Genomic DNA, 25330 nt, shown 5'->3' on the forward strand with positions numbered 1-25330 from the left:
ATGTTTCAAACAGTGGATTGTAACGAAGATGAGACATCCCCAGCCCATTTTGTGACCTTTGCTAAGAAAGGCGGATTGGTAATAAGGTAAAAAGTCTGAGCGATTGCCTGAAGACGGCCAAAGCCTCTTAATGATAGGAGCTGTGACACCTTTCTTGTCAGGGAGGAGCTTGCCAGGATGCTGAAGGGATAGTAACCATCAATGTGAAGGCAAGAAAGCCTAGGCCTCAGGATCCCCAGCCACTCCCCTGATCCACACTACCTTATTGTGATAACCGTGACCTTTCCGTTATAAACAGGGTTGGAGGGATACCAGACAACATCACTTCTGGGATAATAATTTTCCATTGTCCCAAACGTTATTCTTGTGGTGCAAAGGGGCCTTCGCCCTGTCACGCTTCTTTTGCAATCTCTCTATCTAACTTGGGGAACCACACATGACCCCCTTGATAGATGAAGATGAGGGAGGCCCCCAGGTCTGCAGAAGATGGCACAGCATCAGGAGGTTGAGAATGGCAGGAGATAGCTCAACTCTGATGTTATCAATTTTTCTATATCCTGAAAAAAAGAATCACAATGCTATTGCCACTTATGCTTTTCACATGATAATAAATTGCAAGTCATATTTGCCTAGAGATTTGAATGCCTTCTGGCTCTCTTCCCCTTTTTGGTATGATTATCTGCCCTGGCAATAAAGTCCATGTCTGAAGTCCTGTGATTATCTCAACCTCCAGTTGGCTCGTTGTGAAAGTCACTGTTTTGGGGATTTTGTTGCAGGAGCTGATATGAAAGCTTTACAAAAGTTTCTATATCTTATGGCCATTCTCCTTTGGACTCACCCGTTCTAACCAGATACATGCCTTAAGTCTCTTAAATGATTGCTCATATGCTTGTCTTTGGGAACCCTCTAAGACCTTGCTACACAAAATCTGGTCAACAGACTAGCAGTATCAAGATCAGTGGGACACTTGTTAGAAATGCAGAGTCTTAGGCCAAGCCCCAGACTTTCTGAATCAGAAAGTGCATTTTAACAAGATCCCCAGGTGACTCATATGCATAGTAAAGTTTGAGAAGGACTTTAGGAAGAGGGAACTACGAAGGTTAGGCGGGTGTGAGGAGTTAAATTGAGCGTTCCTGGGTGCAAAACACCTAAGATTGGATTCGGTTGATCCAGTGCAAAGCCAGGCCCAGAAAGATTCTTTTGTTTCTTTTGCATAGTTTTAGTGCGAAAGGGTTAATCAGTCCTTCAACAGCTGGAGCTATTTTGCAATCAAGGACCAACGTAAAAAGATAGCAGGCCAGGCCCCAAGGCCAGCCTGCCAGAGCTGTTGGATTAGAGGCCCTCAGAAAGCCTAAGAGAAAGTACTAGTCATTCTTTCTGACTTTATTAAACTTTTGTGTGGTGGCAAATTTTGTTTGAACTTCACTAAACCCTACAAATAAAAGACTAGCTTGGACCATCTGGTTCTCTAGGATGAACTAATTTAATTCAGGACAAGCAATTATCAATAATTGTTTGGGGATGATTAAGAATGGAAACTCCTAGCCCCACCTGCTCTGTTTCCCTCCTGAAAGTATTTTTCACTAAAACTTTTGAGTGGGAAGTTGAACTAGGGAAATTAGTCTTATTTTCACATCATGCCTTGGGTACCTAATTCTATCTCATTTAATCCTCATATTACTCTCCTTCAAAATCCAGTACCTGCTCCTTCTGAACAAATATGCACACACCTACCCCTTTTGGTTTTGCTTTAGTGATTTCCTCTGTCTTTGAAATTGTTCTTTACACTTTTCTTCCTGAGTTTCAGCCTGTGATATCTTGGGAGGTTGAGTTTCTCCTCATCATTTTAACCCTCCTCTCAAAATATTTCCATTTTCTTTTTTCCCTATTAGTCTTATAACAAGGAGCCTTGGTGGTACAAACAGCTAAGTGCTCAGCTGCTAACTGAAATGTTGACTGTTCAAACCCACCTAGCAGCTCTGCAGGAGAAAGACCTGGAGTTCTGCTTCCATTAAGATTACAGCCAAGAAAACCCTAGAGGGCAGTTTTACTCTGTCACACTGGGTCAATATGAGTTAAAATTGACTCAATGACACCTAAAAACAACAATAACAAGTCTTATAACACAGATAGAACTGAAAAAGCACTTATTAAAATGTCCAAAGGGGGTCTTGTGTTGAAATACATCCTTGAAGTCATCTTATGCAAAAAAAAAAAAAAAAAAAAACCTGTTGCTACTAAGTTGATTCGGACTCATAGTGATCCTATAAGATAGAGTAGAATTGCCCCCTTAGGGTTTCCAAGGCTGTAAATTTTTATGGAAGCAGACTGCCACATCTTTCTCCCATGGAGCGGCTGGTGGCTTGAACTTCTAGCCTTTCAGTTAGCAGCTGAGCACTTAACCACTATACCATCAGGGCTCGCTTTTTATACGATAATGTACCTATATTCAAAAAGCTCAGGTTTTCTACCTCTATCCTCTTACTGAGATCCCCGGGGGTGGGGGGGAGCAATGGTTCCTTGAAGATTACAACCAAGAAAACTCTGTGGAGCAGTTCTACTTCGTAACATGGTCGCTATGAGTTGGAATAGACTTGATGGCAATGTTTCTCTCTCTCTTTTTAATCCCCTTACCTTATTGTATTGCACTGGACAGATCTGCTGCAAAAGACTTCTTGAAAGTGTTAAAAAGCAAAGATGTGGAGTGTTGTGGCAAAGATGACGGAGTAGTCAGACACTTCCTGTGGTCCTCCTACAACAAAGACCTGAAAAAACAAGTGAATTGATTATATATGACAATCTAAGAGCCCTGAACATCAAAGACAAAGTTGAGGAATAGGACTGGGTGGCAGAGGGACAGAGAGATGGTTCAGAAGCAGTGAGGAGTTGCCAGAACTGACCTGGCCGGCACCGGCACCCTGCAGGTTAGATTGGCTGGCATGTGCAAGGTGAGGCAAGCAGTGGTACGTGGGGTGTGTTTTCCACATTGGGAGAGAACAAGCAAGGGAGAGTCTTCTCAAGCCTCCAGAACCAGTGAGAAGTGGCACTTAATCGGTGAAAGGTAAGTACAAGCATCTAATCTATTATCTGAATCAAAAATACCCCCACTTTGGGAAGTACCTCTCTGCCATTTACCTGCCCTCTCCCCTCTTTGCTCCAGGTCCCCATCCGGCTTCAGTGATTGTTGTGCCTCCTGGCCAGAAGTAGGGCCTGTTGGGTGTTCTGAGCCATTCTCCTGGCTTTGGAGAGGGAAAAAAATAACAAACAGAAAAAAATAATCTGCCAGCTCCCCTAAGCCAGGAACTCAGGGCAGGCACAACCCCTTTGTCTAGGCACAGGCATAAAGGGTCCATGGACTTTGAATGCCTTTCACCCCTACATAGACCTGTGTGGGCCTGTTTCAACAGCATAGGTCGTCATTAACACACTACAACAGGATATATACCTGAAGCCTATTTTCAATTGCATCAGCTATGGGGGGGGGAGTGGCAGATTCGTGACATTTGACACTGCCTTGCCCATTAAGCAGGGTCTTCATCTACCCACATCAGGGGCCTGAGGACTGGTGGCTCCACTAACTTCACCTAGCCACCCTAGACAGGGGTCTAAGAATAAGTGGTGCCTCACAGCCCTTACAGCCAACAGCACTGGGTGCCCATAATATGGCTGCAAAACCCGCCCACCTACTAGCTCTAGGGAAAAGGGACACGCCTTCCACCCAGACACTCAGAGGCAACCATCAACCCCCTGCCTTGCTCAGCACATGACCCTCTACTGCAGCCAGATACCTGTGTCTACTCCAATCACCTCAGCCCATCTAGAACTATAGGTGAGAGCCTGGAGCACACACTCGATGACTAATGACCTGTACACCTGAGCTGAATCCACATAAGAAAAGTAAACAGACTTCTGGGCTTACATACCTAATAACAGCTCTGACCACATGGTGACAGGATGTGACAGCTTCAAAGGTGCCAATAATCAAATTAGCTCACACAACCATCCTATATGGGCATGTCAAAACAAAACAAGAAGCTAGGAGACAGTGACCAAGCATAAACCAAATAAATATAATAACTTATTGATAGCTTGGAGACAAAAGTCAATATCAAATCACATAAAGAGGCAGACCATGATGGATTCAGCAAGCCACCAAAAAAAAAGAGACCAAAGAAACCTTCCAGAAGAAGATAATTACTTGGAATTACCAGAAGTAGAATTCAAAAGATTAATATACAGAGCTCTTCAAGAGATCAGGAAGGAGATCAGGTAAAATACAGAACAAGCCAAGGAACACACAGACAAAGCAATAAAGGAATTAAGAAGGTTAAACAAGAGCATAATGACAAATTTAACAGGCTGCAAGAATCCATAGAGAGACAGCAAACAGAAATCCAAAAGATTAACAATAAAATTTCAGAATTAGATAAGTCAATAGAAAGTCATAGGAGCCGAATAGAGGCAGTGGAAGTCAGAATTAGTGAGACTGAAGATGAAGCACTTGACACTAACTTATTTGAGGAAAAAGCAGATAAAATAATTAAAAAAAAATGAAGAAACCCTAAGAATTATGTGAGACTCTATCAAGATGAATAATCTATGAGTGATTAGAGTACCAGAATGGAGGGATAACAGAAAATACAGAGAGAATTGTTGAAGATTTGTTGGCAGAAAACTTCCCTGTTATCATGAAGGATGAGAAGATACCTATCCAAGAAACTCATCTAGCCCAACACAATGTAGATCTTAAAAAAAAAAAAAGTCACCAAGACATATTATAATCAAACTTGCCAAAGCTAAAGAAACAGAGAGAATTTTAAGAGTGGCTAGTGATAAATGAAAAGTCATCTGCAAAGGAGAGTCAATAAGACTAAGCTCTGACTACTCAGTAGGGACCATACAGGCAAGAAGGCAATGGAATGACATATATAAAGCCTTGAAGGAAAAAAAATTGCCAGCCAAGAATTATATATCCAGCAAAACTGTCTCTCAATTATGATGATGAAATTAGGGCATTTCCAGACAAAAAGCAAAGATGTCCCTTTGAGAACTAAGGTGTGCCTGACCCAAGCCATGGTATTTTCAGTCACCTTGTATGCATGCGAAAGCTGGACAATGATTAAGGAAGACCAAAGAAGAATTGACACCTTTGAATTATGGTGTTGGTGAAGAATATTGAATATATCATGGACTCCCGAAAGAACAAACAAATCTGTCTTGGAAGAAGTACAGCCAGAATGCTCCCCAGAAGGGAGGATAGTGAGACTTTGTCTTACATACTTTGGACATGTTATCAGAAGGGACCAAACCCTAGAGAAAGACATCATGCTTGGTAAGGTAGAGGGTCAGTGAAAAAGAGGAAGGCCCTCAACAAGACGGATTGACACAGTGGCTGCAATGATGGACTCAAACATAGCAACGATTGTGAGGGTGGCACAGGACCAGGCAGTGTTTCATTCTGTTGTACATAGGGTTGTTACAAGTCAGAACCGACTCAATGGTACTTGTCATGGATTGAATTATGTCCCCCCCAAAAATGTGTGTATCAACTTGGTTAGGCCACGATTCCCAGTATTGTGTGGCTGTCCTCCATTTTGTGATCGTAATTTTATGTTGAGAGGCTTAGGGTGGGATTGTAACACCACCCTTACTCAGGTCACCTCCCCGATCCAAGGTAAAGGGAGTTCCTTGGGGTGTGGCCTGCACCACCTTTTATCTCTCAAGAGATGAAAGGGAAGCAAGCTGAGAGTTGGGGACCTCATACCTCCAAGAAAGCAACACCAGGAGCAGAGCACGTCTTTTGGACCTGAGGTTCCTGCACTGAGACGCTCCCAGGCCAAGGGAAGGCTGATGACAAGGACCTTCCTCCAGAGCCTACAGAGAGAAAAAGCCTTCCCCTGGAGCTGGTGCCTGAATTAGGACTTCTAGCTTACTGGACTGTGAGAGAGTAAAATTCTCCTTGTTAAAGCCATCCACCTGTGGTATTTCTGTTATAGCAGCACTAGATGACTAAGACAGCATCTAACAACAACGATGCTTCTATATCCCAGTGTTTTGTGTTTACATTCTCAAGTATGTCCTCTTTTGAAGCTTCCTATGACTGGAGCAGGACAGACAGAGTTCACTGTACTCTAGAACTCTCAGTCCAGAGTCCCCACATGACCTCAAGGAGCACATCCTGTGACTGTCAGAATCTCATTTTTTTTTTACCTGAAAAGTAAGGTATGTACCATTTCTACTTCCTCAGGAAGCAAGAGAGCTAATGAGAGGACAACAAAGCCTTTGAATTCTTTCTCTTTAGAGATGAGTGCCATAAGCCTAATATTTATCACATTGAATGCCACACTGCGTGATCTGTCTGCTCTTCTCTTATCTTCCTTCTTGGTCATCTAGTGCTGCTATAACAAATATCACGATTGGATGTCTTTAACAAAGAGAAATTAATTTTCTCGCAGTCTAGTAGGCTAAAAGTCCAAATTCCGGGTGTCAGCTCCAGGGGAAGTCTTTCTCCCTCTGTCAGCTCTGGAGGAAGGTCCTTCTCATCAATCTTTCCATGGACTAGGAGCTTCTCTGCACAGGAACCCTGGGTCCAAAGGACATGCCCTCCTCCCACGCTGCTTTCTTGGTAGTATGAGGTCTCCCACTCTATGCTTGCATCCCTTTCCTTTTATCTCTTGTAAGATAAAAAGTGGTACAGGGCACACCACAGGGAAACTCCCTTTACATTGAGTCAGGGACATGTCCTTAGTAAGGGCATTACAATCCCCCCCTTAATTCTCATTAACATAAAAATACAATCACAAAATGGAGGACAACCACACAATACTGGGAGTCATGGCCCGGCCAAATTGATACATTTTGAGGGGGACATAATTCAATCCATGACATCTATTTCTCTCATTGAACCAGGTGCTTCAGCACATGGAACACCTTATAGTTCCCTAAACACACCAGGCTGTTTCGTCCCTCTCATATTTGTGCATGCTCTTCCTTCTGCTTTTCTCCCTTGTCCGCATTAGTCACCTTTCAGGATTTCCTGTTAGCATCACCTTCTCTGAGCTGGCTTCCCTTATGTCCTCAGGTGAAGTTCGCCAACTCTTCCTTTGTAATCTCACTGCTCACATTCCTTTCTTGTTGAATCTATTACCTACATCGTGTATTTTTTTTAAATTTAGTACTGTCTTCCCAACTAAACATGAGCTTTTTGGAGTCAGAGACTGTGACTAATTCATGTCTGTGTCTTTAGTGCTGGGGTTGGCAATTGTTCATGGAATAAATGAATACAGACCTTCTAGACCAGGCTGCACTTGATTGTTTTAAAGTGTGTTTTGGATAAGGCTATTTGGCTGCAAGTAAGAATCAAACTTGAACCTAATTATGCAAAAAACTCACTGCCATCGAGTCAATTCCAACTCATAGCGACCCCATAGGACAGAGTAAAACTACTCCAAGGCTGTAATCTTTACGGAAGCAGACAGCCACATCTTTCTACAGCAGAGCCGCTGGTGGGGTTGAACTGCCAACTTTTGGTTAGTAGTTGAGGGCTTAACCATTGCACCACCAGGGCTCCTTGATTATGCAAAACGGAGTCAGCATAAGTGTTTTTTTTTTAATATTACAATCAATCTTTCTGAGTCATTCAAGTACTTAGTATGCTGCAGGTAGAGGGCAGTGTTGGTTCAGTGGTAGAATTCTTCTCTTTCATGAGGGAGACCAAGGTTCTATTCCTAGCCAATGCCCTTCATGCACAGTTACCACCTATCTGTCAGTGGATGCTTGTGTGCAGCTATGGTGCTGACCAGGTTTCAGTGGAGCTTCCAGACTAAGATGGACAAAGAAGAAGGCCTGACCATCTACTGAAAATCAGCCAATGAAAACCTTATCGATCACAATGGTTATGCATGGGGCCCCCATTAATTGGAGGCCAACTCAATGGCAGCTAACAACGACAACAACACCATGTTGCAGTTGGTGGTGGAGGAGAGGTAGAAGACAACTAAAACATTGGTCTTTGCTTTCAAGGAGGGTCCATTTTATCTAAGGAGACAAGATCAACATTACGAGACAAATAGAAAAAAAATGTGACACACAAACTTGTGAGATACGGCCTATATGTTTGGTATGTGGTCAGAAGAGAGGAGGATCAAAGAGATCTAGAATGTATTCTCCACAAAGTCATGGATTTGTTTTACTCACTTCTGTATCTCTGTCACCTCAAACAATGCCTGGAAGTAGTAGGTGCTCAATAAACATTTGGTGATTTTTTTTAACAATGGGGAGAGATTTAAGCAGAACACCAAAAGATGAACATAGTTTTTGTATGTGTGAGGATCAGAGAGGAAGGAATTATAGAGATAATAAGTACAGAAAATGGGCAGTGGGTATTCTTTGGAGGAAAAACAGCATTGAAAGATGAATCGTTTTGCAATGGCACATAGAATGGCTCATAAGCTGGAAAGAATAGATGCAGGAAGTACAGTTGGAAGTTGCTGAAATAATCTCATGTATAATCCATCGCCATACCCTGTTGGCTTTGTCTATCAAACACCTCCAGAATGCACCAATTTCTTCCCATGTCTATTATCACTAGTTTTATCTCACCTAGATTGCTGTAATAGCTTCCTAACCAGTTAACTTGCATTTGCTTTTGCCCTATTCCCACTCATCTTTCAGACACTGTACTGTAATGATCTTTACAAAATTAAAATCTAACCATGTTACCTTTCTGCTTCTTACTGCTCTTAAGATAAAGGCAAAACAGCCTGGCGTGGCCTGGTCTTGGTCTGCCTCTCCAGGATAAATTTTGAATCACCATTTCCCTCACGCTTGTGGCTTCATCTCAATGGCTTTCTCTAAGTCTTTGGAATGTTACATGCTTCCTCCCACCTCAGGGCCTTTGCATATGCTGTTCATTTTGTCTGGCAGACTTCCTACGACTCTTATCCTTTGGGATTCACATAATCCTCATTTCCTTGGTGAAGCCTCCATTAGCTTTTTTTTTTTTTTTAATAATTTTTATTGTGCTTTAAGTGAAAGTTTACAAATCAAGTCAGTCTCTCACACAAAAACCCATATACACCTTGCTACACACTCCCTATTACCCTTCCACTAATGAGACAGCCCACTGTCTCCCTCCACTCTCTCTTTATGTGCCCATTTCGCCAGCTTCTAACCCCCTCCACCCTCTCATCTTCCCTCCAGGCATGAGATGCCAACATAGTCTCAAGTGTCCACCTATTCCAAAAAGCTCACTCCTCACCAGCATCCCTCTTCAACACATTGTCCAGACCAATCCGTGTCTGAAGAGTTGGCTTTGGGAATGGTTCCTGTCCTGGGCCAACAGAAGGTCTGGGGGACATGCCCACCAGGGTCCTTCTAGTCTCAGACTATTAAGTCTGCTCTTATAAGAATTTGGGGTCTGCATCTCACTGCTCTCCTGCTCCCTCAGCGGTTCTCTGTTGTGTTCCCTGTCAGGGCAGTCATTGGTTGTAGCTGGGCACCATCTAGTTCTTCTGGTCTCAGGATGATGTAGTGTCTGGTTCATGTGGCCCTTTCTGTCTCTTGGGCTCATAATTACCTTGTGTCCTTGGTGTTCTTCATTCTCCTTTGATCCAAGTGGGTTGAGACCAATTGATGCATCTTAGATGTCTACTTGCTAGCGTTTAAGACCCCAGACGCCACTCTTCAAAGTGGGATGCAGAATGTTTTCTTAATACACTTCAGTATGCCAATTGACTTAGATGTCCGCTGAAACCATGGTTCCCAGACCCCGGACCCTGCTACACTGGCCTTCGAAGAATTCAGTTTACTCAGGAAACTTCTTTGCTTTTAGTTTAGTCCAGTTGTGCTGACCTCCCCTGTATTGTGTACTGTTTTTCCCTTCACCTAAAGTAATTCGTATCTACTATCTAATTAGTGAACGCCCCTCTCCCACCCTCTCTCCCTCCCCCCTCTCGTAACCACAAAAGAATGTTTTCTTCTCAGTTTAAACTATTTCTCAAGTTCTTATAATAGTGGTCTTATACAATATTTGTCCTTTTGCAACTGACTAATTTCACTCAGCATAATGCCTTCCAGGTTCCTCCATGTTATGAAAAGTTTCATAGATTCCTCACTGTTCTTTATCGATGCATAGTATTCCATTGTGTGAATATACCATAATTTATCTATCCTTTCATCTGTTGGTGGGCACCTTGGTTGCTTCCGTCTTTTTGCTATTGTAAACAGTGCTGCAATAAACATGGGTGTGCATATATCTGTTTGTGTAAAGGCTCTTATTTCTCTAGGATATATTCCAAGGAGTGGGATTGCTGGATCGTATGGTAGTTCTATTTCCAGCTTTTTAAGGAAGCAACAAATCGATTTCCAAAGTGGTTGTACCATTTTACATTCCCACCAGCAGTGTATAAGTGTTCCAACCTCTCCATAGCCTCTCCAACATTTATTATTTTGTCTTTTTGGATTAGTGCCAGCCTTGTTGGAGTTAGATGAAATCTCATTGTAGTTTTGATCTGCATTTCTCTAATGGCTAAGGATCGTGAACATTTCCTCATGTATCTCTTAGCTACTTGAATGTCTTCTTTAGTGAAGTGTCTATTCATATCTTTCGACCATTTTTTAATTGGGTTCTTTGTCTTTTTGCAGTATCATGTAGATTTTAGAGATCAGGTGCTGATCAGAAATGTCATAGCTAAAAACTTTTTCCCAGTCTGTAGGCAATCTTTTTAGTCTCTTGGTGAAGTCTTTGGATGAGCATAGGTGTTTGATTTTTAGGAGCTCCTAGTTTTTCTCCTACATTCTTTATAATGTTTTGTATACTGTTTATGCTGTGTATTAGGGCTCCTAAGGTCCCTATTTTTTCTTCCATGATCTTTATCGTTTTAGATTTTATATTTAGGTCTTTGATCCATTTTGAGTTAGTTTTTGTGCATGGAGTGAGGTATGGGTCTTGTTTAATTTTTTTGCAGATGGATATCTAGTTATGCCAGCACCATTTGTTAAAAAGAGTCTTTTCCCCATTTAACTGTTTTGGGGCCTTTGTCAAATATCAACTGCTCATATGTGGATGGATTTATGTCTGGATTCTCAATTCTGGTCCCTTGGTCCATGTATCTGTTGTTGTACTAGTACCAACGTGTTTTGACTACTGTGGCGGTATAATAGGCTCTAAAATCAGGTAAAGTCAGGCCTCCCACTTTGTTCTTCTTTTTCAGTAATGCCTTATTTATCCGGGGCCTCTTTCCCTTCCATATGAAGTTGGTGATTTTTTTCTCCCTCTCATTAAAGAATGTCATTGGGATTTGGATCAGAATTGCATTAAATGTACAGATCGCTTTCAGTAGAATAGGCATTTTTATAATGTTAAGTCTTCCTATCCACGAGCAAGGTATGTTCTTCCACTTGTGTAAGTCTCTTTTGGTTTCTTGCAAAAGTGTACTGTAGTTTTCTTTGTATAAGTCTTTTATATCTCTGGTAAGATTTATTCCTAAGTATTTTATCCTCTTGGGGGCTGGTGTAAATGGCATTGATTTGGTGATTTCCTCTTCAATGTTCTTTTTGTTGGTGTAGAGGAATCCAACTGATTTTTGTATGTTTATCTTGTATCCCGATACTCTGGTGAACTCTTCTATTAGTTTCAGTAGTTTTCTAGAGGATTCCTTAGGGTTTTCTGTGTATAAGATCATGCCATCTGCAAATAGAGATACCTTTACTTCTTCCTTGCCAATCTGGATGCCCTTTATTTCTTTATCTAGCCTAATTGCTCTGGCTAGGACTTCCAGCACAATGTTAAATAAGAGTGGTGATAAAGGGCATCCTTGTCTGGCTCCGGATCTCGTGTTGGCTGTTGGCTTTGTATAAATGCCCTTTATTATGTTGAGGAATTTTCCTTCTATTCCTGTTTTGCTGAGAGTTTTTATCATGAATGGGTGTTGGACTTTGTCAAATGCCTTTTCTGCATCAATTGATAAAATCATGTGATTCTTGTCTTTTGTTTTATTTATGTGGTGGATTACATTAATTGTTTTTCTAATGTTGAACCATCCCTGCACACCTGGTATGAATCCCACGTGGTCACAGTGAATTATTTTTTTGATATGTTGTTGAATTCTATTGGCTGGAATTTTGTTGAGGATTTTTGCATCTACATTCATGAGGGATATAGGTCTCTAATTTTCTTTTCTTGTGGTGTCTTTACCTGGTTTTGGTATCCGGGATATGGTGGCTTCATAGAATGAGTTTGGTAGTATTCCGTCCTTTTCTATACTCTGAAATACCTTTAGTAGTAGTGGTGTTAACTCTTCTCTGAAAGTTTGGTAGAACTCTGCAGTGAAGTCGTCTGGACCAGGGCTTTTTTTTGTTGGGAGTTTTTCGATTACCTTTTCATCTCTTCTTTTGTTATGGGTCTATTTAGTTGTTCTACCTCTGTTTGTGTTAGTTTAGGTAGTAGTGTGTTTCTAGGAATTCATCCATTCTAGGTTTTCAAATTTGTTTGAGTATAGTATTTCATAGTAATCTGATATGATTCTTTTAAATTCAGTTGGGTCAGTTGTAATATCGCCCCTCTCATTTCTTATTCGGGTTGTTTGCTTCCTCTCCTGTTTTTCTTTTGTCAGTTTGGCCAGTGGTTTATCAATTTTGTTGATTTTTTCAAAAAACCAGCTTTTGGTTTTGTTAATTCTTTCAATTGTTTTTCTGTTTTCTATTTCATTTATTTCAGCTCTAATTTTATTATTTGTTTTCTTCTGGTGCCTGTGGGTTTCTTTTGTTGCTCTCTTTCTATTTGTTCAAGTTGTAAGGATAATTCTTTGATTTGGGCCCTTTCTTCTTTTTGGATGTGTGCATTTACTGATATAAATTGGCCTCTGAGCACCACTTTTGCTGTGTCCCAGAGGTTCTGATAGGAAGTGTTTGCGTTCTCATTGGATTCTATGAATTTCTTTATTCTATCCTAATAATGTCTTTTATAATCCAGTCTTTTTTGAGCAGGGTATTGTTCAGTTTCCAAGTGTTTGATTTCTTTTCCCTGCTTTTTCTGTTATTGATTTCCACTTTTATGGCTTTATGGTCAGAGAAGATGCTTTGTAATATTTCAATGTTTTGGATTCTGCTAAGGCTTGCTTTATGACCTAATATGTGGTCTACTCTAGAGAATGTTCCACGTACACTAGAGAAGAAAGTATACTTGGTTGCTGTTGGGTGAAGTGTTCTGTATATGTCTACGAGGTCAAGTTGGTTGATTGTGGCATTTAGATCTTCTGTGTCTTTGTTGAGCTTCTTTCTGGATGTCCTGTCCTTCACCGAAACTGGTGTGTTGAAGTCTCCTACTATTATTGTGGAGCTATCTCACTTTTCAATGCTGAGAGTTTGTTTTCTGTATCTTGCAGCCCTGTCATTGGGTGCATAAATATTTAATATGGTTTTATTTTCTTGGTGTATTGTCCCTTTAATCATTTTATAGTGTCCTTCCTTATCCTTTCTGGTGGATTTAACTTTAAAGTCTGTTTTGTCAGAAATTAATATTGCTACTCCTGCTCTTTTTTGATTGTTGTTTGCTTGATATATTTTTTTCTATCCTTTGAGTTTTAGTTTGTTTGTGTCTCTAAGTCTAAGGTGTGTCTCTTGTAGGTAGCATATAGACGGTTCTTGTTTTTTAGTCCATTCTGCCACTCTCTGTCTCTTTATTTTTTGCATTTAGTCCATTTACATTCAGGTTAGTTATGGATAGGTATGAATTTAGTGCTATCATTTTGATGTCTTTTTTTGTGTGTTGTTGACAGTTTCTTTTTTCCACTTCATTTTATGTGCTAAGTAGATTTCCTTTATATATTTTCCTTTCCTCATATTTGTTGTTGTTGTTTTTTTTCTGCTGAGTCTGTATTTTTCCCTTGTATTTTATTTTGATGAGTAGGATAGTTCGTCTCCTTTGTGGTTACCTTATTATTTACCCCTATTTTTCTAAATTTAAAACTAACTTTCATTTCTTTGTATCACTTTATCTTCCTCTCCATATGGAAGGTGTATGATTACATTTCTTAGTCCCTTTTTATTATTTTAATGTTGTCCTCTTTTATATAATAACATCACTGTTACCCTGTTTTGGGTTTTTTTTTTTTAGAATCATGTTTTTTTTTTTTTTTTTGGATTTCCCTGTCTGGGTCGACTTCTGGTTGCTCTGCGCAGTGTTCTAGTCTTGGATTGATACCTGATATTATTGATTTTCTAACCAAAGAACTCCCTTTAGTATTTCTTGTAGTTTTGATTTGGTTTTTATGAATTCCCTAAACTTGTATTTATCTGGAAATGTCTTAATTTCACCTTTATATTTAAGAGACAGTTTTGCTGGATGTATGATTCTTGGCAGGCAATTTTTTTTTCTTCAATTTTTTAAATATGTCATCCCGTTGCCTTCTTGTCTGCATGGTTTCTGCTGAGTAGTCCGAGGTTTTCCTTATTGGCTCTCCTTTGTAGGTGACTTTTCGTTTATCCCTCGCTGCTCTTATAATTCTCTTTTTATCTTTGGTTTTGGCAAATTTGATTATAATATGTCTTGGTGACTTTCTTTTAAGATCTACCTTATGTGGAGTTCAATGAGCATCTTGGATAGGTATCTTCTCATCTTTCACAATATCAGGGAAGTTTACTGCCAACAAATCCTCAACAGTTCTCTCTGTATTTTCTGTTATCCCTCTCTGTTCTGGTACTCCAATCACTTGTAGGTTATTTCTCTTGATAGAGTCCCACATGATTCTTAAGGTTTCTTCATTTTTTTCAATTCTTTTATCTGATTTTTCTTCAAATATATTAGTGCCAAGTGATTTATCTTTGAGTTCAGAAATTCTAGCTTCTGCTTGCTCAATTCTGCTCCTCTGACTTTCTATTGAGTTGTCTAATTCTGTAATTTTATTGTTAATCATCTGAATTTTTGATTGCTGTCTGTCTATGGATTTTTTTCAGCTTATTAAACTTTTCATTATGTTCCTGAATAATCTTTCTAATTTCTTCAGTTGCTTGATCTGTGTGTTCCTTGGCTTGTCCTGCATATTGCCTCATTTCCTTCCTGATGTTTTGAAGGGTTCTGTACATTAAACTTTTGTATTCTTTTTCTAGTAATTCCAGGAATGCACTTTCATCTAGAAGATCCCTCGATTCTTTGTTTTGAGAGCCTGTTGAGGTGATCATGGTCTGTTTCTTTATGTGACTTGATATTGACTGTCATCTCCGAGCCATCTATAAGTTACTGTATCAGTTTATGCTTGCTTATACTTGCTTACTGTGTCGTAGCTGCTTGCTTTGTTTTGTTTTGGTATACCCCTATGGGTTGCTTGAGTGAGCTAGCTTGATTATTTTCACCTTTGGAGCTCTGGTGTCCTGTCCCCAGCTGGCTAGAGCTGTTATCAAGTATATCAGTCTAGGAGTCCATTCAGTTTTCTTGTATGAATTCAGCTCAGGTTTCCAGGTAGCTCATCATCAAGTGTGTGGTACAGGCTCCATCCCACAGTCTTAGAGGGGCAAGGGTGATTGGCATATATACCAGTATCTGATTGCAGCAGGGGGTCACGCTCTGAACAAGACAGGGGGCTGAGAGCTGACCCCCAAGTGTCTCTGAGGAAAACACGTCTTTGTCCCCTAGAGCGTGCTGGTGGGTGGGTTCTGCAGAGTGACCCAAAGTTTTTGGTTGTAAGGACTGGGAAGTACCAGTTATCTTTGGACCCCTTTCACTGGTGGCTGGGTGACCTGCATGGAGCTACCAGTCCTTAGGTCCCTGATGTGGGTAGGTGAGGACCTCGTTTAATAGGCAAAGCAATGTCAAACATCAAACATCCACCTCTCCACCGCACAGCTGAAATGGTTGGAGTTTGCCAACAAGGGCCTATTCTCCCAAAATAGGCCCACAGAGGTCCATGCAGAAGGGAAAGGTGCTCAAGGTCCATGGACGGTTTATGCCTGGGCAGGAGCCGCTTTTGTCCTGAGCTCCCCTGGTTAATGGAGCTAACAAATTATCTTTTCCCCCCAGTTGCAAATTTTTTCCTTCCCCAAAGCCAGGGGAATGGCTCTAGGTGCTCACCAGGGTCTATCTCAGGCCCAGGGATTCAGCTGCTGAAGCCAGCTTGGGCTTGGAGGGGGGGGTGAAGTAAAATATATGCAAGTACTTAGCTTTTGCTGAGAGCGGCGTTCTCCTCAGGTTCCAGAGGTGTGAGTAGGCTGTGTGGCTGACTGCTTCTTACTGGGAAACTGCGGCCAAATGCTAGTACCAGCCCACCGCCACCACCGCCAGTGCTCCGGGAATGGTGCCTGAGGGCTCCCCGTGATTCAGGTCCGGTAACTCCTCTCCACTTCTGAATGGTCTCTTCCTTCCCCTGCCCCTCAGTTCATTGTCTAAGCTTTCTTTTGATGCTCAAGGCTCCCAGCTAGTCAAAAATATACTCATTTCACTTGTTTTTTCAGGTCGTTGTTGTAAAGAGGGCTCCCTGGAAGCGTCTGTCTATTCCACCATCTTGGCTCAGCCTTCCTCCATTAGCTTTTATAATTTACGTCAAATCCCATTATACGTGTTCAGAGTCCTACATGCATCTCATTACCATGGTTTTAAGCTAACATTTATTATCTAATTAGCAGCTGCCTCTCCTATTAGACCATAAACTCCACGAGGGAAGGAATACATCTTATTTTTTGCATACTGCTGTATTCCCAGTATATATCTCACTGTCTGGTGTCCAATAAACATTTGGTGACTTAGTCAATGAATCAATGAGTGAATGAATAGTGGTCTGAACTGTGATGGAGGCCCTAGGAATGGAAAGGATGGGATGATGCATGAAATGCTGGGAAGGAGATTAGCATAGTACACAGAAAACAAACAAACAAACAAACATGGTTTTGGTATCAGTTGACCAGGTATTGAGTCCTGACTGTTCTACCAATTGACATTTATTATGGACAATTTCCATAGCAATTTTTAGTCTCTGTTTCCTAACTTTTAAATGGGAAACAATATCACTTAGCCCCAAAAGAGTAGTGAAGAACAAATGAGACAAGGTACATAAGAATGCTTTATAAAATAAAAAACTTTTTACAAATTTATCAATTTTATAGCCAGAAATCGCCTAAGAGGGAAACTTGTTTGAACTCTGGCTTTTTGCATAAGGAGAAGGAAGCCAGCAGAGGTTAAAGGAGTTGTCCAAGATCACCCCTCTGCTTAGTAAAAATAGTAATGATGATAATGATATTGATACTAACATTTTTTGAGCGCTTACTATGTATTAACCACTTCACCAATTTGTTTTTTCCTTACCTAATCTTTGCAACAATCTATGAGGCAGAGAGTATTTCTATTTTATAATTAAGGAAACTTATCAAAGAGCCAAGGAAGAATGGAATTGGGATGAGAATTTAGTTGTCCTGGCTTATCATTTGGCAACTGATTGTTTAATTCCCTCTTTTAAGGGATGAGAAGGAAGAGCCAGACACTCCTCCAAATTTCTGAACTTGGATTGGCCACTGTCAAAGTTAAATGAGGAACTCGAGGTGGGAGGAATAGGATAAAACTATGGGAGGAAGAAAACACTATGGATTTTTTTCTCTTTTTTTATATGTGTGATATTTTATTTTCATTTTTTTATTGTGATTTAAGTGAAAGTTTACAGCTCAAGTTAGTTTCTCATACAAAAATTTATGCACACATTGTTATATGACCTTACTTGCTCTCCCTATAATATGTCTGCATATTACTTTCCACCTTGGATTTCCTGTGTCCATTCAACCAACTGCTGTCCCTTTCTGTCTTCTCATCTTGCCTCCAAACAGGAGCTGCCCATTTAGTCTCGTGTATGTACTTGGACTAAGAAGCACACTCTTCACAAGTATCATTTTATATCTTATAGTCCAGTCTAATCTTTGTCTGAAGAGTTGGCTTCAGGAATGGTTTTAGTTCTGGGTTAACAGAGTCCGCGGGCCATGTCCTCTGCAGTCCCTCCAGTCTCAGACAGACCATTAAGCCTGTCTTTTTAATAGAATTTGAGTTCTGCACCGCACTTTTCTCCTGCTCCATCAGGGACTCTCTGTACAGCCAGGCACCATCTAGTTCTTCTGGTCTCAGGCTGATGGAGTCTCTGGTTCATGTGGCCCTTTCTGTCTTTCAGGCTAATATTTTCCTTGTGTCTTTGGTGTTCTTCACTGTCCTTTGCTCCAGGTGGGTTGAAACCAATTGATGTACCTTAGATAGCCGCTCACTAGCTTTTACGACCCCAGACACCACTCACCAAAGTGGGATGCAGAACATTTTCTTAATAAACTTTGTTATGCCAATTGACCTAGATGTCCCCTGAAGCCATGGTCCCCAGACCCCTGCCCCTGTTACTCTGTCCCTCAGAGTGTCTGTCTGTATTCAGGAAATGTCTTAGATTTTGGTTTAGTCCAGTTGTGCTGACCTCCCCATATTGTGTGTTGTCCTTCCCTTCACCTAAGATAATTCTTTTCTACTATGTAGTTAGTCAATAACCTCCCTCCCCAAACTCGTAACCTTCAAAGAATGTTTTCTTCTGTGTTTAAACACCTTTTCTTGAGTCCTTATAATAGTCGTCTCGCACAATATTTGTCCTTTTGTGACTGACTAATTTCACTTAGCGTAATGCCTTCCAGATTCATCCATGCTATGAGATGTTTCCCGGATTCATCGTTGTTATTTATCATAGCATAGTATTCCATTGTGTGACTATACCGTAATTTGTTTACTCATTCGTTGGTGTTTACTCATTCATCGGTTGATGGGCACCTAGGTTGTTTCCGTTTTTTGCTATTGTGAACAGAGCTGAAATGAACATGGGTGTGCATGTATCTATTTGTGTGACTGTTCTTATTTTTCTAGAATATACACCAAGGAGTGGGGTTGCTGGATTGTATGGTGCTTCTATTTCTAGCTGTTTTTTTTTCTTTTATTGTACTTTAGATGAAGGTTTACAGAGCAAACTAGTTTCTCCTGTAAGTTGTGTATGCAACATTTTAATATCACCAATTTTTGATGAAATTATTGAAATTTCCAGAGCAAGAAACAAACGCTTGGAAGTTATTTAACTGGCATTTCTAGTTTTTCTGAGGATTTTATTTTCACTTATGGAAGAGAAGAATAGAAGTATATATTATTGTGAACATCTTATAATGAGGCACTTTAAAATGTGATATTTATAATTTGATTGTCATATCCAGTGCAATATACAAATAGGTCTTGATTGTGTGGTAAGCAAAGGATAGAATATTATTTTAAAGTACCATCTTTTATCACCATATTGGGATTATTATTGCTATCTTCACCAAGGACAGAAGGACATGTTTGGCCCCTCTTCTGCCTCGCTTCATCCTGGACATGGGGGCTGTATCACAGTAGGAGGCATTCATGTGAGGTGCTAACCTGGGAGTTCATTCATTCACCCAACAAGTATTTATTAAGTTCTCTTACTATGAATAGGAATTGAAGAAGAAGACAATAGGCGAGGAAAAAGAAGGAGGTGAGGGTGGACGAGGAAGTGGAATGAGAGAGGGATTAGGACTACCCAAGTCTACCACCACATAAAGCAGTGCCAGAAGCCTTGGTCTCCAGTTTTCTAATAATATTAACAGAAATAATAATAGTAAAATCTTATTCTCATGGTCCAGGCATTGTTCTAATTGTTTTTTAATTCTCACAATAACTTTATGGATTAGGTCCTATTATCACCCTCCTCTTTAAAATATTGAAAAGCAAAGAAGTCACCTTAATGACTAAGGTGAGCCTGACCCAGGCTATGGTGTTTTCAATCACATCATATGCATGTGAAAGTTGGACAATGAATAAGGAAGATCGAAGAAGAATTGACATCTTTGAATTGTGGTGTTGTTGAAGAATACTGAATATACCATGGACTGCCAAAAGAACGAACAAATGTATCTTCAAAGATGTACAACCAGAATGCTCCTTAGAAGCAAGGTTGGTGAGACTGTGTCTTACATACTTTGGACATGTCTTCAGGAGGGATCAGTCCCTGGAGAAAGGCATCATGCTTGGTAAAGTACAGGGTCCGCAGAAAGAAGAAGACTCTCAATGAGATGGACTGACACAGTGGCTGCAACAATGGGCTCACGCATAACAACAATTGTGGGCATGGTGCAGGACTTGGCAGTGCTTTGTTCTGTGGTCCGTGGGGTCAGTATGAGTTGCAACCAACTCGACGGTTCCTAACAACAATATCACCCTCATTTGACACATGAGGAAACAGAGGCACAAAGAGAGTAACCAATTCACCCAAGATCACACAGAGAACAAGTGGTTGCGGACAGAGTTGAGCCTAGTCAGCCTGGCTCCTGAGCTCATGCTTGTAATACCACTCTGTGCTGCCTTAGCACAAACCACATCTCTGACCACTGAAATTATGCTGGCCCTTTTTCAAAGAGAAAGTCCAATCTAGGATGACCAAGGAAAGCAGGAGAGGCTGGGAGGCCAGTTTCTGTTTGAATGAAACTAACCCAGCCATAGTTCTTGAGGGGTCAGTCTAAGCAGCCCTCTCTTTCCAGGTTTTAAGGTGGTCTGTCATGAGCCACCTGTACTTCAACCTGGAGATGGGTTCGCTCATTTGCTACCCAGCCTTTGATTTGGAAGAGCAATGCACAGAGGTGGCTGTTGGGTGGTTTCCACCTGCTAGATCCTCTGGCTCTATTTATAGTCACGTTTTTGCATTAATGTTTTAGACTTAGCTAAATTGTGCACATTGCATTTAAGGCCAGTTTTGCCTTGTTTAAAAACATCCAAATTGGGATTAAGTATTCAGGCCATAATCTCTTTAGTGGGTGCCTGTCTATTGGATTTGTATGACATAAACAGGGTTATTGAAACACTGTAACTTTAATATTTTTTATCCTCTATACAGATATGAGTTTTAAATGAATTTAGAAACTAGGAAAGACATCGGACAGATACCAAATAACAGAGCAGCCCCTCATTATTTTTCAGGCCAGTTATAGCGGAGCCTGCATCTGTATAATCTTCTCCACTGAGATTCCTTGCTTTAAGCAGTAATATGCTATGTTCTTGGTCCAGGATCGTAAATTCCCTTGAAAGCTCTAATTTCCCCCTCTTTCCCCGTTTGTAATGGTGTTGTTCTAAGCCGATACAGCTTCCCTTACTCTTAAGCAGCTAGACAATTTGATTTATCCGATTCTAGAATATGCCCAGGAATGGGGCAGAGGTGGAGCTGGGGTTGGGGGTTAGGATGGGTGACAAGAAGTCGACACATTCGTGTTTAATTGAAGAGTGTGGAGCTCTAGTTTGTATTCCTCAAATACTGAATATGAATAACCAGATAAGACACTCAGTAGTATAAAGAAACCAATAAATTTTATTTTTTGCGGTACATTAAAATAAAATTCAGATAAAAATTTAAAATCATAGCATATCCGGAATAACCATTTGATAGCTATAGATAAATCTATTTTAGAGATGTGCAGGCACAAATTATGGAATGCCAGAGCAAGTTGATTTAGGCTGCTTTTTCTCCAATATAAATAATGCAGAGTGCCGCAAATATTCAAGTACACTTAACTGAGCATAATTAAAATATTGGAATATATTTTAAAAATAAATAATTAAGTAGTTAGAAGTATCTGCGATACTAATTCAAAGTGATAGTCATATGGTGATTATGTTATGCAGTTTATCCAGTACTTCTGCTTTAAAGTGCAATAATAAAATTTGCATTTAATAAAAATTATGATTCTGTAATATTTGAGGATACGGGCAGATTCTATTTCAAGTACAAAACACAACCCTTGTCTCTCTGATCCATCAACAGATGGACTGAGAACAGACATTTTCAGCTAAGCTGAGCAGCTTGTCTGCTGAGACACTGCTTACATCCATTATCACACTTTTTATGCCATGCTGGGTTTTCGTTTGCTTGTCTTGCTTGCTAGAATGTCAGCCCCTTGAAGGTATAGACCTAGGTATCTTTGTATCCCAGGACTGAGTACAATACTGGTAAATAGCAGGTGTTTAATCTTGTCGCTGTTGTTAGCTGCCATTGAGTCAGCCCCCGACTTATGGTAACCCCATGCACAACAGAATGAAAAGCTGCCTGATTCTACACCATCTCCATGATTTGTTGCAATCAGACCTTTGTGATGCAGAGTTTTCACTGGCTGATTTTCCAAAGTAGATTGCCAGCCAGGCCCTTCTTCCTGCTCTATCTTAGCCTGGAAACACTGCTGAAACTTGTTCAGCATCATAGCAACAGGCAAGCCGCCACTGACAAATGGATGGTGGCTGCACATGAGGTGCGCTGGCCGGAAATTAAACCTTGGTCTTCCACGTGGAAAGTGAGAATTCTATCACTGAGCCACCATTGTCCTTTAGGTGTTTAATAGATATTGTTAAATTAATGAATCAAAGAGTGAATATTTCTGCCCTTGCTCCTGGTTCTCAACAAAGCAGCCAAAGGATCCCGGAGGCCAGGCCTGCTCCCCATTCAGTATTTGCTCTTGCTGTTCGCCTGCCTGGAACGCTGTTCCCCAGATATTGGCAGAGACCACTCCCGTAACTTCTTCAAGTTTTATGCAAATGTCATCTCTGTAAGTCCTCCCCTGACTACTCTATTTTAAATAAAATTACTCCCCTCATTCTCTAGCTCCCTTTGTATCACCACACGAGATATGTAATTTAGTCATTTCGTTGATTATATGTCACTCCCACTAAAAAATGTAAGTTCCAAGAAAACACAATTTTTTTCCGTTCGTTGCTGTATCGCAGCCCTCAGAACAGTGTTTGACTCGTAGTAAAAACAAAACAAATCAAAATAGTTGCCATTGAGTTGAGTCTGACTTACGGTGATCTCAGTTGTGTCAGAATAAAACTACACTCCATAGAGTTTCAGTGGCTGATCTTTTGGGAGTAGATGCCAGAGCTTTCTCCCAAGGCACCTTTAGGTGGATTTGAACCATCAACCTTTCAGTTAGTAGCCAAATGCTTATGTGTTTGCACCACCTGGGGACTCCTTGACTCATCGTAGATGCTCCATAATAATTTGTTGCATGGATAAATAAATGAGTTGAGGATGAGAAAAAGGATTGTCCTGAAAGTATAAGGCAAATGAGTGTGATCGCACGACGTGTTCAGTATTCGGGGACCCACAGAATAGGATCAGATGCATTTGCCCATCTTTGCGCCTCATCTGTTAATGATCACTCCTCAAGTAGAGACAGATAGCAGGCATCTTCATTTATCAAAACGCTTTTTCAGCATCCTATTAACTCTATGATCTCCTCTGGAGGCCTCAGTTGGCTCTGAAGCCTTGGCCCAGATGAATAATGCTGTATTCATCTACTCAGGCCAGTATGGATTCTTAGCGTTCCTGGAGACTTTGTGGTCAGTAGCCTCCTCTCTTGCTGCTCTTTTCACTTGATATTGCCTTGTGTCCTTTCCCAACCTCATAGTTCCTTTACAGCCTTGAATCCTCATTGCAGCATTATTCCCGCCCTACATTCCACAGGTCCAGGAGCTCCAAGGCCTGTCAAAAATTCTGGGTCTGTTACCCCTGTGTGATCTTGGGCAATGTGGTAGATTAAAGATCTTTGCTAATTCATTGTTACTTTGAAAGGTGAAGTTTATTTCTCCATGTCCTAGTTTCTAGGCTGGCTTTGTGACTGGCTTTGACTAAAGACACATGGCGGACATGATGCTGCATCAATCTGGGCCTAGCCTTTAAAAAAGAGGCTAGGCTTCTTCCTCTTGGGAGTCCTGAACTGCCATGTCTGGCTTTCCTGCTGGAGAGATTACAGGAAGAGGGAGAAGCCCTGAACCTATGTGGAAGAGCGAGAGAGGCCGTCCCAGCATCCCAGCTGCACTTAGCCTTCCAGCCTCTCCATCAAGCCACCAGTCATGCGAGTGAAGCATCTTGGATGTTTCAGCTCCATCTGCCACCTGAGAGACCCAAGTGAGACCATTAGCACTATAGTACTGTCTAGCTGAGTCCCAGTCAACCGCAAAATCTAGAGAAACAATAAATTATTGTCTTAGGTTACTAAGCTCTGGGGTAGTTTGTTACGCAGTAATAGGCATCTGAAATAGGCACGTCACAGAACCACTTTGAGCCTTTTTTTTTTTCTTATCTGGAAAATAGAAACAATAATCCCTGCCTCATGGAGCTGCTATGAGGCTTTATGTAGAGTACCTAACACAGTGCCGGGAACACAAAATCATTCAGTAAATATCAGTTTCCTTCCCTGGGCAGAGCCTTAAGCTCCAGGTTTATCCCTCTAATTTTCCACTCATCAGAGCATCCCTCTGCCTGTCCAGCCTGTTTTCTCTTACAATTTATTTTGGGGAAGACAACTTGATAAACTCCTCCCAGAGGATATGGGCAACAGCTTCATTTGTTAGTGCTTCGGGACTATTCGCACTTATTAGGAGGCTCTGGTAAAGCAAAAATCTCTTTCCCAGGGATTGAAATTTTCGCTGTAGATTTCAGGCACAGCAATGGGTAAGGAGCGCAGGGACATGGGAGGAGAGTTTAGGGGGAGTTTGTCTTCCTAGAGCCCCTCCTGCTATCTTGCTTGTAAGCCCTCAGTCTTTGGAAAAGAGAGCATAACGTGGGACCCAGTCATTCTCAAGTCAGCGGAAGTTTACTTTCCTTAACCTAGTACCCACTTCAGTTTTACCTTCGAGGATCTCAGCTGCTCTTATTCTTTCCTTAACTTGAACCCCACCTAGTCTGTTCATTTTCACGAAGTGTTACAGAAACTGGAAAGGAAGGCAAACTCCACTTTGCAGTTCAGTCGTGAAGCTGATAATTTTATACCTGGGTGAAAAAAAGTTATCAATGGCAGAGACTTGGGTCTGAGCGTGACCCATTGAGCCCTGGCTGTTCAGTGTATTATTAGGGACAGACTTTTTCTGAGGCACAGCTAGGGAGGCCTCCGGGAGGATCTGCAGTGGAACACACCTTGTCAACTCGGTAACCACGGACTTTTTTGTTCAGGGATTAGAGGTTTTGTTTCAGAGAATACACATAACATTTTCCAGTTCCCACCCCTATTCTTGTTATAAAACCAATAGGATAATATTAAAGAAAACTTTCCCATGCCCAAAACAGAAGAAAGAAAAATTCTTTTGATAAGGATCAAGATTTATTTTCAAGTTAAGTCAATGTTGTTCAAATATGATATGATTGTGCAGAAACAGAATAGTTCCAACATTGATGCTTTCTTCTGTGGAGGGTAGGATGCTACAAAAGTTGGAGAGATGAAATTCCCAGAAAACACTGAAACTTTTTCTCTGGTCAAAGTGAACTTTTTCTCTAGTAAAACTGTA

This window comes from Elephas maximus, chromosome 3, assembly GCF_024166365.1.
Source record: "Elephas maximus indicus isolate mEleMax1 chromosome 3, mEleMax1 primary haplotype, whole genome shotgun sequence".
Taxonomy (NCBI): Eukaryota; Metazoa; Chordata; class Mammalia; order Proboscidea; family Elephantidae; genus Elephas; species Elephas maximus.